At 43.3% G+C, this 16325-nt stretch overlaps 1 protein-coding gene across 2 annotated transcripts in view; it reads left to right on the top strand.

Annotated features, from left to right (window-relative positions):
- The window catches only part of LOC126353835 (ecdysone receptor), a 1466551-nt gene that overhangs the window by 446157 nt on the left and 1004069 nt on the right, over positions 1–16325 (top strand). For both annotated transcript variants that reach the window (XM_050002968.1, XM_050002967.1), the window contains exon 2: positions 11996–12177. The gene's annotated coding sequence lies outside the window, so the exon portion shown is untranslated. The remainder of the gene's footprint in view (positions 1–11995; positions 12178–16325) is intronic.

Raw genomic sequence — 16325 nt, 5'->3', positions numbered from 1 at the left:
GTTTTTAAGACACTCATCGCGAAAACGCCGTAAGTAATGAAAGAGTGTTCACGACATGTAAATAAATGTGAACATCTGAGGATACTCCCAAAAAAAGCGAGTTTTGAGGCAAAATTTGTTGGTGTGGCGTATCGGGAAATGGGTGCCAGTCATAACGGTGTGTTAGCCCATAAGCATTAACGTCATTTGCACTGTAGTCTTCTTGACTTATGGCGCTGGGAGCACCATTGTCGCGCCACGTGACGATCTGGACCGCGAGCTTAAGTATGTGAATCAGGCCCGCGGTTCGCCAAAGGTCGCCCATGACTGCTTTAAATGGATGTTTTAACCGCTCATTACTAGGAATTTCTGTTGAACGATTCTATTCTCTCTCCGTCTCTCTCATGGGCATACGTTGGCATGAAGCAGTCTTACCTTGTGGATCTGGATTTTGCTGATTACATCGTCCTTCTGGCAGAAACACCACAAAATTTACAACTAATGACTATCAAATTGGATGGAATAGCCAGCTCCGTATCGATAAAAATGTAATGAGATAAGAAGCATAAGAAGTGGAAATGCATGTACTTAGATTATAGTGCAGCTGAAGCTGCTACAAGATGTTGACAGATTTTCGTACCTCTGGAGCATCTTCTGTAATAAAGGGCACGTAGATGAAGACATCAGTAGTATAATGGGGAAAGCATTTTCAGTCTTCCAACGAATGCAATATAGATAGCAATTAGATTCTGACAAGTATGTCCACAAACTTTTAACTGTACTCTTCTATGAACATACCGGTAACATTGTACGCAAATGGCGCCTGAAAAATTTCAGTAAAACGAGCAAACAAGCTCATTATCTTTCACCAACGAAGCCTGAGGCGAATTTTAAAGTTCAGCTATCACAACCTATTTTGAAATATTGAAATAGTGAGATGAATTGATCGGGGCAACCTGCAAAAGATCGTTGCTGAAAGAAGACAAGCTTCTAAGGCACGTCCTAGGCACGAATGAGAGAAGGATCCCAAAATCTGCATCGCTGTGGAAACCAACGGACGGATACGGAAGTAGAGGCAGACCTTTTAACATCGGGAAACGAACGTTCGCAAAAAATCTTCAACGCATGGACCTAAATTGGGAGGAAGCTGAAAACCTGGCAAGTGCTCGATATGGTACTTACATTGTAGGAACGAAGGCTAAGTAAGTAACTCAAAAGACTGTACAATAAGTCGGTCTTCGGACAGTGTGTTGATCTTCCGTGCTAGAGAATGATTTTTTATGTGTATGAAATCTGGCTGCCTGGTGCAATTCTTTCTATCTGACTTGGGCGTCGATGGAGATGAGATGAACTGATTATATCAACACAAACACCAGCACTCTGTCGGGAATCGAATCCGGGGCTCTGCGATCTAGAGGCAGCGTCGCCAACCACCTGAACACGAGTCGCCAACACTGTGCGTGCGTGCGTGCGTGCGTGTATGTGTGTGTGTGTGTGTGTGTGTGTGTGTGTGTGTGTGTGTGTGCGTGGTTGCATGCGTTCGCGCGCGTGCGCTTGCAGACGAAAGAATTGGAGGGCTGCTGCGATACTTTTAGTAGATGATGATCACGAAGATTACGGATTAAGCGGTGATGCGTTATACTCCTGAAATGTACGGCAGTGATGCATGAGGTAACCGGGTGACCCACAAACAGCGGTCGGAGCGTGTGAGCGGCGCGTTGCTGTCGGCCGAGACGCGCGACAGGTGGTGTGTACTGCGGCAGGGTGAGTGGCACACATGTTTGTTGTGCGCCGCCGCCGCTATAATTAAGGCAGCGGCGCTAAATCTGGACACAGCAGTGCCGCCGCCCGCACAAGCGCCTGCCAGTGTCTTTTCTCATCCCTGTCCGCCTGCACTGCCCACCGCGACCACGCGTTGTTCATTACTCTGCTCTGTACCTGCTGCAGTGGTGGTATACTTAGCGTACGACGCCACATGTTCTAGAAGCTCTCTTGTAGACATTCAGCTCACTTTACATTTGACGGGCTCTCACTTCACGTGAAGTGGTAAGTTTGCCCACTAACCAACTAACATTCTCATAATCCCCCGCTCCTACCTCAGGTTGGATAGAAAAACATAGATACAAAGAAAGTAACCGCGAAGAAACCGTGGGTAACAGAAGAAATACTTCATTTGATCGACGAAAGAAGGAGTTACAAAAATGTTGAGGGAAATTCAGGAATACAGAAATACAACTCACTGAGGAATGAAATAACAAGATGTGGAGGGAAACTAAGACGAAATGGTTGCATGCAAAATGTGAAGAAATCGGTAAAGGTATGATATTCAGAGGGACTTACTCAACATACAGAAAGTCAAATCAACCTTCGGTGAAATTTAAAATGAGGGTGGTAACTTTAAGAGTGCAACGGGAATTGGTGGTGGTGGTTAGTGTTTAACGACCCGTCCACAACGAGGTCATTAGAGACGGAGCTCAAGCTCGGGTTAGGGAAGGATTGGGAAGGAACTCGGCCGTGCCCTTTCAAAGGAACCATCCCGGCATTTGCCTGAAACGAATTTGGAAAATCACGGAAAACCTAAATCAGGTTGGCTGGAGACGGGATTGAACCGTCGTCCTCCCTAATGCGAGTCCAACGGGAATTGCACTGTTAAATACAGAGGAGAGAGCGGGTGGAAAGAATACATTGAAGGCATCTGTGAGGGGAAGATTTGTCTGATGTGCTAAAAGAAGAAACAGGAATCGGCTTAGAATAGACAGAGGATCCAGTATTAGAATCAGAATTTAGGAGAGTTTTTGAGGACGTCGGATCAAATAAGCCACATGAGATAAATAACATTCCATCAGAATTTCTAAAATCATTCTGGGAGGTGGCAACAAACCGACTGTTCACGTCTGTGTGTAAAATGTATGACTTGTGACATACCATCTGATTTTCGAGAATATTTCATCCACACTGTTCCGAAGTTTGCAAGAGCTGACAGGTCCGAGAATTATCGCAGTCAGCTTAACAACTCATGCATCCATGTTGTTTACGAAGAGTATAATACACAGGAATGGAACAGAAAATTGATATGTTAAATGACGATCAGTTCGGCTTTAAAAAAGGTGGAGGCATCAGAGACGCAATTCTGTCGTTGCAGTTGATAACGGAAGCAATACTAAAGAAAAATCAAGAGGCGTTCATAGGATTTGTCGCCCTCGAAAAAAGCGTTAGACAGTGTCAAACGGTACAATATGTTCTGAGAAAAATAGGGTTAAATTATAGGAACACACGGGTAATATAAAATATGTACAAGAGCCAAGAAGGAATAATAAGAGTGGACGACCAAGAACGAATTGCTCAGACCAAAAAAGGGTCTAAAACAGGGATGTAGTTTTTCTCCCCGACTGTTCATTCTGTATATCGAAGAAGCAATGGTGGAAATAAAAGGAAGGTTTGGGAGTGGAATTAGAACTCAAGTTGAAAGGATATCAATGATACGATTCACTGATTGGATTGGTATCCTGAGTTAAAATGATGAAGAATTACAGGACTTGCTGAATGGAATGAACAATATAATGAGTACAGAAAATGGACTGAGAGTAAATCGAAGAAATGCTAAAGTAATGAAAAGTAGCAGAAAGGAAACAGCGAGAAACTTAAGATCAGGGTTGATGGTCACGAAGTAGATGAAGTTAAGGCTTTCTACTACCTAGGCAACAAAATAACCCGTGACGGACGGAGCAAGGAGGGCATCAAAAGCAAATTAACACTCACAACAAGGGCATTCCTGGTCAAGAGAAGTCTACTAGTATCAGACATACGCCTTAATGTGAGAAAGAAATTTCTGGGAATCTACGTTTGGAGCACAACGTTGTAATAGAGTGAAACATGGGTTGTGGGAAATCCGGAACAGAAGAGAACCGAAGCATTTGAGATGTGGTGCTAAATGCGATTGTTGAAAATTAGGTGGACGGATAAGGTAAGGAATGAGAAGGTTCTACGCAGCATCAGAGCGGAAAGGAATATGTGGAAAATACTGACAAGGAGAAAGGACATGATGGCAGAATATCTGTTAAGACATCAGGGAATGACTTTCAAGGTACTAGAGGGAACTGTAGAGGGCAAAGACTGCAGAGGAAGATGGAGATTGGAACACATCCAGCAATAATCGAAGACGTTAGTGGTTGGCACAGGAGAGGAATTCGTGGCGGGCCGCAGCAAACCAGTCAGAATACTGATGAGACAGAACTGTCCCAAGTAAACCTCGTATCCAGTAGACTGAACGTTTGACGCAGCACCAAACTAACGGTTGTTAGCAAAAGCTCGTCCGTGTGGGATATCAAACGAGATGTGGGATATGAAACGAGATTCCTAATTTGACTGAGGATTTCTTGACAGGGAGGACGCAGCAAAGAAGTATTTGTCTCTGATGTAAAGTGCTTGGTACCTCATCACAGAAGCAAGTGGTTCCTATGCCCAAATTGTGTGTTTGCCAGAAACCGTTCATAAAGACGTGGTATAGTCAGTCTAAAATAAACTCTGTAAAGACGTCATAAAGCCAAATATTGGATTAATGAACTGGCTCTAACCTTAGAAAATATATCTACAGGACAACATGAAACATGCAGAAGATGTTCCCCAAGTGGTGATGACAACTAATAAGAATCTCGATGTAAATCGTGCTTTACAATTATGGAAGATACGTGGGAAGATCAAGAATAAGGTGTTGAAACTGTAACAATCGACAGCAATCTGAGCCTGACGTGTGAACAGAAACAGATCATTCGCTCATACTATGAAACTTCCTGCCCGATTGAAAGTGTTTGCCGGCAACCGGAATCTTGCGTATTTGGGGCTCTGCTCTTACCGACTCCGCTGTTCGCATTCATATTCTTATTTGGTATTCAGTTTCAACTTGCCGTGAAATTTCAAGGCAGCACACACTCCGGTGAAAGATTCGTTTTAGATTCGCTCTTGGTGTACCGTAAGGTGGTAGCCATTGATCGTGGAGCCAAAAACCATTGGCCTGTCACTTATTTTCGAACTCACTAATTCCTCTGTAAGAGAACGGCATGTTAACAACTGCTCGTTGACTCCCAATTAACTGCATTTCTCTCAGAAGTTTCCTGACAGTCACTCTCTTTCTCAGCGGGATGTCTCCTGACAAGTCCCATCTGCCGTCCGCTCCTGGCTGGTGAGACACAGTGTGAGTCACGGCCGAGACGGAAGACTTTTGCGTCGGACGGCGGCAGCCGCAGCAGCCTCTGTGAGCCGAGTTCCGCTCGGACGGCTTTTGTCTTCCCCACGCCGCGCCGCCTGCAGCGTTCTCGCATGTAATTTGCATGGTGGGCAATGAGATTATATTCGTCCCTCTTCCTGCTGCGCGCTTTTTCTTTTCGTCTGCCGCTGAAACTCCTAGCTGGCATCGTCTCGGGCTGAGACGCCGCAACGTCAGCACGCTAAATCTGTCCCGCTACGTTGGTGTACTGTCTCCACAAGGAACCATTTCCAGCTGCCATTGTAGGTATTACGTATATTCAGAGAAGTTGGTCACCGGTTAAATACGCACAAAGCAGGCTCCTTCCGACGTTTCCGGAAAGAAAAAAAAAAACTTAATTAAAACAACTTCCATTGCCAGTGACCAAATGGACCAAGTCTGCCACGGAAATCGAAGAAAAATTGCTGTGAATCGACGAATCATACAGAAGAAACGTTTTGTTCATGTATGACTCACACACTCCAAAGAAGAACCATCCACATCAGGAATGCACAGACTGTGGGCCGCATGCGACCCGCCCTTCTCCATTCCTTCTTGTGATTTTTTTTTCTCCTCCTGGAAAGGAGATAGCGCGTCCTTATAAAAGTTAGTTCCTTTGACTCCTGTCCATCTGGCATTGGAGAAGGGGATCCCAATTGGAAATAATAACTTGGTCTTACGGCACGGTTTTTTGTGTTTTTTTCTTTTTTTTAAATTTTTTACGTCGTAACGGGAGGGGATTCGTGGCACGGGATACTAGCAATTCTGTACACCCCTGAACTACATGATTACTTCGACTGGTTAGAAATCGCATTGTATACCCAAACGAAGTCTATCATTTTATATTTATGTAATGATTATTAGTTAGGAATAATTAATAATTAGTTACTCGCAAGTACATTGGCAGGAACTCCATGATTATATTTACGTATGCGGCCGTGCTGTGAAAATGGACGTGGTGGTCCGAAACTATTCACAGCAGAGAAATGACGGCGGATATTGGAAGAAAATAAAAGTTTAAAACCCAAGTTGCTAGTCCTCTCCTTCATCAGTATGTTGGAACTTCACATATTTCCTTAGTGTTTTGCACTCTCGAATGTCATATGGAGAAAATAAACTCCTAAATCAATTTTGTGAAAGCTCTGATTTCTCTTAGGCTGCCATGGTGATCATTTCGTCCTATGTAGGTGTCAGTCCACAAAATATTTTGGTATACAGAGCAGGAAGCTATCAAATATAATTTAGCAAAAAGATCTCACTACAACGAAAAATGCCTTTTATTATAATGACTGCCAAGCCAACTCGCTAACCATATCCTTGAAACTCTCTCACCTGTCTCGTGATAGTAAAAACAAGCTGAGTGCAGGCAACCTCTTTCATGTATTTGTTGCAACTTTTCGTGGTATTCACCTGTTTGCGGAGCTTCTAATATCGAAAGCTGTATATCTCCTTGTGCTTGTTCCAATAGCCGAGATGCAAATACCAATAGGTGTGTAGAACCAGCATGCCAAACTCATTACGGATTAAAAATTTGGCAACAAAGACAAAGATGATTACGTATCGCGATATTTCTACTGGAGGCTATACTTCAAAAATTTCTTATCACTAGAAATCTTTCTATGAAAACGCTATATTATAGAAATAGGAGCGAAGTTAATTTTTCTGAACTGTTTTTGAACTCAATAATTCCATGTTACAGAACTGTATTCTGGCAAAGAGCATCAGCACTCCTGCTGTGTGACAGCAAACAAATGAACCCTTATGGACAGTCATCCCGTCTTCATAAATACCGACTGACTTTACATGTTGTAATAAAATTGAAATGCTGCAGAAATTATTCTTTCAGTCACATAGAGCTTGCCAGTGTGTAACGTAACACTTCTGAATCTCAGTTCTAATCTTGCTTATGTGAAATAAATGATGACGTGGATAGTAAAAGAAAATCTTAAAAAAATAAGTCAAGATAGCAGTTAAACTCAAAAAGATATCAGCAAAAGAACCAGGATCGACTTTAACAGTGAGATAATTAATGATATAGCGGCAAGATCGTTCGGTCATCAGATAAAGCTCGAAACAATTCGGAAAGAAACTTCATAATAGCTGCTTAGAAGAAGAGAAAAATTCTAAAGATTGGGATTGCCAGAAATGTTGATTGTAAATAAGAAATGCCGTAATATTTAAATATTTCTGCTATCGTCGTAGCGTATTCTGTATCTCAGTCAGTAAAAACGGGACCCTTACAGCATCATTTTGCTATCCATTTGTCTGTTTGTCTTTCCGACTGTTAAAGACCTTTTCTCTCAGGAATTAGTAGACATATCAAGTTGAAATTTATGTCAAATATCAAGGTCCAACTTATCTTGTCGATGCAAAATGGTGAAGCTTATTAGTCATTGTACGCAAAAGATACGGCCATTCATGTCACATGTTTTGATACTCGCAGTCTCATTCATGAAAAGCCATAGGGTGTTTCCCGTTGGTCTAGAATCTTGAAATTTGGCAAGAAAAAAAGTTTCATAGTACAAGTAAAGGGGAGAATGCGTATTTGTTAATTTGTAATTATATCACAAAAAATTTTTGGTCATTTGTTATCCTACTGCTGTCTATCTGTCCCTTCGTCTTAAGACACCTTTTTCACAGGAAAGGGTAGACGTATCAAGTTGAAATTTTTCACTTAGTGATGTCTACAATCCTTTTGCGGTGTAAAAAAATTAAGCTCCTGAGTGAATACAATTAGAGGACATGTAGAACCATGGAATTTGGTAGTAAGAATGGTTTTATAGTACAAGTGAAGGAAAAAAAATTAGACAGTTGTTAATTTGTAATTCTATCACACGAAATGAATATTTCTGTTGCCCTTTGTTTTCCGACCTCAAACTTGAAACTGAAAGATACCTTACCAGTATCAATGTCGATAGCAGGCAAAAATAGTCGAGATCTTCGATTCCCGGAATGGGTGAACTATCTGTATGCATAACCGCGAAGGGTGAACTGTCTGCATACTTAATTAAGTTTGTACAGAACCTTCAGTGAGCGATATCTACTCGCACCTGGCCATTTTTTAAATTATATTGAAATGCTATATTGTCCACGAACGTGGCCAAAGAGAACTTAGTCTGTTTTCTGAATGGCGAGACACGCACCTTTTTTGTGCTGCTAGATGTAAAGAGTTTCTCAGACCTGTTGCCAACAACAGGTGTCGTCGCAGGAAGTAGTAAAGCCACTGCTGCTGGCTATTATCTCGCGACGTCGGCGTACGGCGAAGGCCAGGGTGTGGTGAGCGAACTCCGCTCTGTAGAGAGACGAGAAATTGTCTGTGCAGCCATCGCAGACAGTGGACTTGCAGCACCCAGAGCCTACTGTTCTAGGTACGATTCGTAGGTTACGCTTCATAGCAGAGCACAAAATTGAGTTGCTTTGTGTCTGCTTTATCAACGATAAAATTCGCTAAAAACATTGCTATCTGCCGTGAAAATGAAGAAGAATTACAGGACCTGTTGAATGGAATCAAGAGTCTTACAAAATATGGATTAAGAGTAAACTGAAGAAAGACGAAAGCAGTAGGGAGTAGCAGAAATGCGATTAACAATAAACTCAAATCAAAACTGGTGACCACAAAGTAGACGAAACTATGGAATTCTGCTACACTGGAAGCAAAATAACACGTGATAGGCGAAGCAAATTGGATACGATCACTGGACTAGCACAGTTAAAGAGGGCATTTCTGGCGAATAAGAAGTCTAATAGCATCCAACGTAGGCCGTAATCTGAGGAAGAAATTACTGAGAATGCTCGTTTGGAGCACAGCGTTGTATAGTTGCGAAACATGAACTGTGGGAAAACTGGAGCAGAAGAGAAGAGCAGCGTATGAGATGTGATGTTAAAGAAGAATGTTGAAAATTAGGTCTACTGATAAGGTAACAGAGTCGGCGTAGAAAGGAACAACTGGAAAATACTGACATCTGTTGGGGCATCACCACTAATTTGGTACTAGAGGGAACGTCAGAGGGTAAAAACTGTAGGGGAAGACAGAGATTGGAGTACATTCAACAAGTAATTGAGGACGTAGGTTGCAAGTGCTACTCTTAGGATGGAGAGGACGGCTCTGGAGAGAAGTACGTGGCGGGTCGCATCAAACTAGTTAGAAGACTGATGACTCGATAATAATAATTCGCTAGTCACTTGCATGTTGATCATATTCTTTATAGTTTTTTGCCTTAGCACTCCATTGGTAACGGTCTAATTAAGATATGATGCTTATGGTGATGATGTTTGGATTGTGGGGCGCTCAACTACGAGGTTATCAGCGCCCGTACAAATTCCCAATCTTTCCTCAGTCAAATCTTGCCACTTGCATGAATGATAATGACAACACAAACACCCAGTCATCTCGAGGCAGGTGCAAATCGCTGACCCCGGTGGGAATCTAACCCGGGACCCCGTGCTCGGGAAGCGAGAACGCGCCCGCTAGACAACGAGCTGCGAACAATTGAGATACGAGTATACTTTGTTGTAATTGGATACAAACAAGTATTTCCCAAATAGCGAACGTTTCGCGGTAATCTTTTTAAGCAATGTTTGCAGTTATACTCTGCGAAAGTATTCAGCGTGTCAAACTGTTTTAACGATAACTTAATAAACCTCTCACTGAGAGCGGGTAGTGCTACCGACATATAGCTATCCAAATACATATGATTTCCTTCGAAGAATTACATTCAGAGCACTTCCTCTACATTATATTTTCCTCCTCCTCCTCTTCCATCTACTTATTCTTCTTCTGGTACTACTGCCATTACTACGGCCTAAGAATGTAAATCGAATTTCTGTTTCGTGCTTAGGGCGCGACTTGCCATGCGTTCCTAGCAAACCATCCGCAATGGCAGCATTCCGCTGCAGCTACGAAATTTGACAGCTTACAGGAAGTGACTCTTTATTGACACTCCACAGTGAAAACAATTGCTCTTTCGTTCGAATTCGTTTCACATTACCTGTCAAAGAAAATGATAGCCCACTGATCTATTTCGCTAAAAAGCATTAATGCAGTGCTACAAATTACTAAAAGAAAGCAAAAATGATACGAAATTTTAGTTTGTTTTTAAGCCTGTTCGGACTGTTCTGCAATCTCGTAACATGAAATCGTTTTTTAAAAAATGGCCAAGTCCGAGAAGGACTTACGCTAGTGGGAATGCCGTACAAACTTAACTGTGCATGTGGAGAGTTCATTCATCCTGGGAATCGAGAATCTCGATGATTTTTGCCTGTTATGGATTTAGACACTGGCAGGATATTTGTCCAAGGAATTTCGAGACTGTTTGAACTGTAAGTTTTAGGTTTTGGTTTTTGTGTAATTTCGTGATAAGAAGGGGTCGTAACAGACGGACTGGCAGTCGGATAAGAAATATAATTAGAAACTAACAATTTTCAGATTTTTTTTCGTTTACTTGTACTCTGAAACCTTACTTCCAGGCAAATTTCATTGTCCTAGGTCAACAGGAAGTAACCTGTAGGTTTTTACGAGTGAGTTTGCGAGTATGTAAATATGTGGCAGAACTGACCAAGTCTTTTGACTGCATTGACTTAGCCGCGCGGGAGTAGCCGAGTGGTCTGAGGGGCTGCAGTCGTGGACTGTGCGGCTGATTCCATCGGAGGTTCGAGTTCTCCCTCGGGCATGGGTATGTATGTTTGTCCTTAGGATAGTTTAGGTTAAGCAGTGTGTAAGGTTAGGGGCTGATGACCTTAGTAGTTAAGTCACAAAAGATTTCACACTCATTTGAACATTTGCATTGACTTAGAAGCTTACTTTTTGTAAATTGCCAAAGAGCTGTAGACCTTAGTATGTGACGTAAATTTCAACTTGATAAGTGTACCAGTTCCGAAAAGGGATTTTAACAGTCGGACGGATAGACAGATGGACAAAAAGTGATCCAGTACGGGTTCCGTTTTTACCGATTGAGGTACGGAATTCTAAAAACAGTTTTTTTTACTGAAAACTGCCAAGAGAAACATTAAAATTGCTTGAGATCTTTCCCATTTCGTAGCAATCCATAAACCTTTTATTACGAGTGAGAAATCAATGTTAGACGAATAGTGTCAATAAGTTATTATAGTTTCAGATGATATTCTGTAATCTAAAAGTTCTACACGTTATACTAGATATATATGTGAATTGTTGTGCTTCGTAACTCACACAAACCTTTGAAGACTGTTGACTGAATGACCGGTGCTCCTTTTCTTTGTGTTTCCATTTGTTTAATATCAACTGTAGCAAGTGGATTAGGTACGTTATATCGGTACTGAGTAGCGGCGCAGAAGAGGGCACTCGGTGATACTTTTTTGAACTGGTCTTTAACAGATCATTACCAGATAAAGAAGTGGCTTACTAAATAAAATAAGCTGGTACCGACGGAGGTTCGAGTCCTCCCTCGGGCATGGCTGTGTGTGTGTTTGTCCTTAGGATAATGTAGGTTAAGTAGTGTGTAAGCTTAGGGACTGATGATCTTAGCAGTTAAGTCCCGTAAGATTTCACATACATTTAAAATAAATATAGGGTGCCATATAAAAATGCCTCTGTTGTTTATTAATTCGTAACGAACAAAGTTAATAAAACAGTAGTAGTCGTGATGGTTAATGTCTCTTTCGTTGCTAAACAAAATTTCCTTGATACATTTTTTTTTTATTTTTCTTCTGTACAGATAGTTACAATGGGACACCCTGTATGATTGTGTGTGTGTTGGACTAGGGTGCAACAGCATGCATTGTGGGTGTTGTCGGCAGGTGGCAGACCGGCGTAGGCGTGGACGGCGCGCCAGGTTGGCAGCGCTAGAGCGCGTGCGCGCAGAGGGGGCGTGTCGCGGATTGTGCTGTGGCGGCTGGTCTGCCCCACGGCTTCAGCGGCCAGCGGTCGCCCGCGGCGCTTCTGGACGCTCCACGGAAGGACACCCGCGCTCGCCACAAAGGTACCGTAGCCCACAGCACATACAAACTCTTCACTGAGTGCTCTTCCGCAGCGCGTGCACCGTTCCACCTGCAGTATTTCCCCGCGCCTTGCCACAGCAACAGTTCCAAACTTCGGGATCCTCCTTTTTACCCCACGGCAGGCGAGAGAGCTGACTTTTTACGCGAGACCTGTTTTACTACTGGCGTCCACTATTGTTTGTTCCAAGTCTGTGCTCTCGAGAAATGATGAATTTACCTTTAATTTCCGTGTCCCCGCTGTTTGTAACAATTATTGCAATTTACTCGTATTAAAATATTCCGAGCTGTTGTAGCCGAGGGTTGTAGCTCATCTGAAGCTCCTCTGCACACCCTAAGCTCGCTATTTGTCTGTCCGTCGCTAGCAAGCCAATGTTTGTTCGGTTTCATTTAGTTATTTGCTTATATGTGTGGTATTGGAGATCATTTCTAATGTATCTGCTTGGTGTGTCCATTCATCGTTGGTACGCCGCATGTCAGAGTTTATGCTAGCGTCCTGTTTATTATACTCGCACCAGAGGTCGCAGATGCTACAGTCTGAACTGTCGGCATCGCCCACTTGCAACAGTTGGACAAAAATACGGAAACACCGCGCGAAATGTATGATGCCAGCCAAGCCTGCACGTTGTGATGTTGCATTTGACCACGTACGGTACCTATGTGATGTCGTCAGTACGTTGCATGTGTCGGTCGGGTCATAACAGTATTCTGTATAGTTGTGAGTGCGTTATGTAAGAGCGAAGTGAATTCGAATGTGGACAAAATTTTGCTACTCGTATGGTGGGTGCTTCCGTAACCAGGGGAGGCGAAGTGTTTGGTGTTTCAAGAGGCACCAAACAGGGAAAGCGGTAAAACGTCATCCGATAAGTTGCAACGCGGACGAATGTGTGTAAGAGGATGGCACATGAAAAAGTCATCGCAGAACTGAAGTCGCACTCGCGAACCCAGTCAGCACGAAAACAACACGAAGGGAGTTCCATAAGAGACAACTGCAGGTCTAGCTGGAAGGACAGACTACTCATCAGTGATGCCAATGATCGAAACAGGGAAACATCGTACTGAAGTCTTAAACAAGGACTGTGGAGTGATAGAAGGATGCCATTTGGTCAGATGAGTCTTGAGACTGACACTGCCGGCGGAAGACCGCGCATTTATAGGATGGTCAACTGATGATCGAGCTTACGCCCCAAAAGTGAAAAATGGCGGTGATTCGGTAACGATTTGGACAGCCGTGTCATGGTATTCTGTAGGCCCCATGGCCAGTCGACGAGGTCTCATTACTGTCAAGGAGTGTGTGACTATTTTTGGCAGATCATGTCCAAAACTGCACGGACTACTCTAGTCTTCTTCTCGGTTAAGTCCCCAATCAGTTGGGCTCAAATTTAGCTTACACAAACATGTTCTTCGTGAGTGGCAATGTCAGGAAGGTTTCTCATAGAATGTTTGGCTAGGGGTTTCAGGTGGCATCTCACCAGACCACACATCCTTCCAAGCAAACTTTAAAAACGATGGTGCTTTTGATTTCTGCCGTGGGGTCGTCCAGGAAAGCTTGAGGATATTCCCCTTGCCGGACGTTGGGGAATATGGTACATATATGATAGGGCTTCGGCAAATTTTGCAACCGATGTAAGAAAACATTTAACGGTCCAGTACGGCGTACACAGTGTGATCAAAAATATCCGGACACCTGGCAGAAAATGACGTAAAAGTTCGTGGCGTCCTCCATCGATAATGCTGGAATTCAATATAGTGTTGGCCCACTATTAGTCTTCATGATAGCTTTCACTCTCGCAGGCATACGTTCAATCAGGTGCTGGAAGGTTTCTTGGAGAATGGCAGCCCATTCTTCATGGCGTGCTGCACTGAGGAGAGGTATCGATGTCGGTCGGTGAGGCCTTGCACGAAGTCGGCGTTCATAAACACCCCAAAGGTGCCAGAATGAGATTTTCACTCTGTAGCGGAGTGTGCGCTGATATGAAACTTCCTGGCATATTAAAAATTTGTGCCGGACCGAGACTCGAACTCGGGACCTTTGCCTTTCGCGGGCAAGTGCTCTACCAACTGAGCTAGCCAAGCACGACTCTCGCCCCGTCCTCAAAGCTTTACTTCTGCCAGTTTTAATCTGCCAGGAAGTTTCATCCCAAAGGTGTTCTATATGATTAAGGTCAGTACCCTGGGGAGGCCAATCCATTACAGGGATGTTATTGTCCTGTAACCATCCCGCCACAGACCGTGCGTTATGAACAGGTGCTCGATCTTGTTGAAAGATGCAATTGCCATCCCCAAATTTCTCTTCAACAGTGGGAAGCAACAAGGTGCTTTAAATATCAATGTAGGCCTGTGCTGTGATAGTGCCACGCAAAACAACAAAGGGTGCAAGCCCTCTCCACCCTTCTGAATTTTACTGTTAGCACTACACACGCTGGCAGATGACGTTCACCCGGCATTCATCATACACACACCCTGCCATCGGATCGCCACATTGTGTCCCGTGATTTGTCACTCCCCACAACGTTTTTCCACTGTTCAGTCGTCCAATGTTTACGCTCCTTACACCAAGAGAAGCGTCGTTTGGCACTTACCGGAGTGATGTGTGGCTTATGAGCAGCCGCTCTCGACCATGAAAGTTTGCTCACCTCCAAGCTAACTGTATAGTACTTGCAATGGATACTGATGCAGTTTAGAATTCCTGTGTGATGGTCTGGATAGATGTCTGCCTATTACACATTACGACCCTTTTCAACTGTCGGCGGCCTCTGTCAGACAGCAGACAAGGTCGGCCTGTATACTTTTGTGCTGTTCGTGTCCCTTCACGTTTCCACTTCACTATCACATCGGAAACAGTGGACCTAGGGACGTTTAGGAGTGTGGAAATCTCGAGTACAGACGCGTGACACTCAAACACCTGACCACGTTCGGAGTCCGTGAGTTCCGCGAAGTGCCCCATTCTGCTTTCTCACGATGTATAATGACTACTGAGGTTGCTGATATGGAGCACCTGGCAGTATTTGGCAGCAAATGCACCTAACTTGAAAAACGTACGTTTTTGGGGGTGTCCGGATACTTTTTATCACATAGTGTAACATGGACAGATCGAGAGGGCTGCACCTTAGTCTCAAGTATCCACTGTCCTCATACCTTCTGCGGTCACTTCAAAAGTCATGTGTAAAACACTCGCGTAGATAAGATGGGCGAACTGGAGCAGCAAATTGTACTTTCTTATCAGGTATACGAGGAGATGTAAGAGTCTTTGAAAGAGCTGATTACTTACTACAGAGAAAAGACTAGGATTGCATCGGAATGCGAAAGCGACACGTAACATGACAAGAGTGTGCAGTTAATTTTTAAAATGAAACCTTCAGAGATACTACCTCATTTCCTGTGGAGGTAGGCCATGGGAGAAATTTGAGTCTAAATGTAAGGTAGTTGTTTTCTTTTCCGGGATTAGGCTATTAGCATGTTGCGATTTCATTTTTCTTCGTGGATCACTTAACATCTCTCCTTCGGTAGGATGTTTGGGTGTTCAAAGGGGAATCCGTGGAGGGAAGGCGACTTTCTTTTCAAGGATCATTGACAAGAAAATGTAGAAAACCGACATTTGAACGTGACTACAGAACGACTGTACTGCCGCCAACGCACGTTTCGCGTAAGGACCACAAAGACAAGAGAAACTAGGGCACGTACAGAGGCATATAGACAGTCATTTTTCCCTCGCTGTATTTGTGAATGGAACTAGAAAAGAAATAGTAGTCGTGCAAGGTGCCCTCCGCCACGTACCACACGATGGCTTGCGGAATATATGTTTAGATGCAGATAGATGTCACCTTAGGGTAAGCTTGGAAATCTTATTTCCCTTCATTCTAAAAATATAGGTTTCGCTATTTCCCTTGCTATGGGAAATTCTGTCATTCGATCAGAATATATTAAATTGCTGCTATACATTAAATTGCTGCCTCATCCTTTGATTGAATTTTTTGCCTTTTAGGGGACATATTTTCACTGATATGAAGAACAGCATTCCAGACGATTGTATTTTTTCCATAATTTTTTTATTCACACACGCTCCCGTAGATGAATGTTGGCACCGCCATAATCTTATAAAATTTCAGTCTCTTCTCTCACCTTAAGCTCC

The sequence above is a fragment of the Schistocerca gregaria genome, chromosome 3 (genome assembly GCF_023897955.1).
Source record: "Schistocerca gregaria isolate iqSchGreg1 chromosome 3, iqSchGreg1.2, whole genome shotgun sequence".
NCBI lineage: Eukaryota > Metazoa > Arthropoda > Insecta > Orthoptera > Acrididae > Schistocerca > Schistocerca gregaria.
Note: the sequence above shows the minus strand (reverse complement) of the source record. Positions and strands in the feature narration are given on the sequence as shown.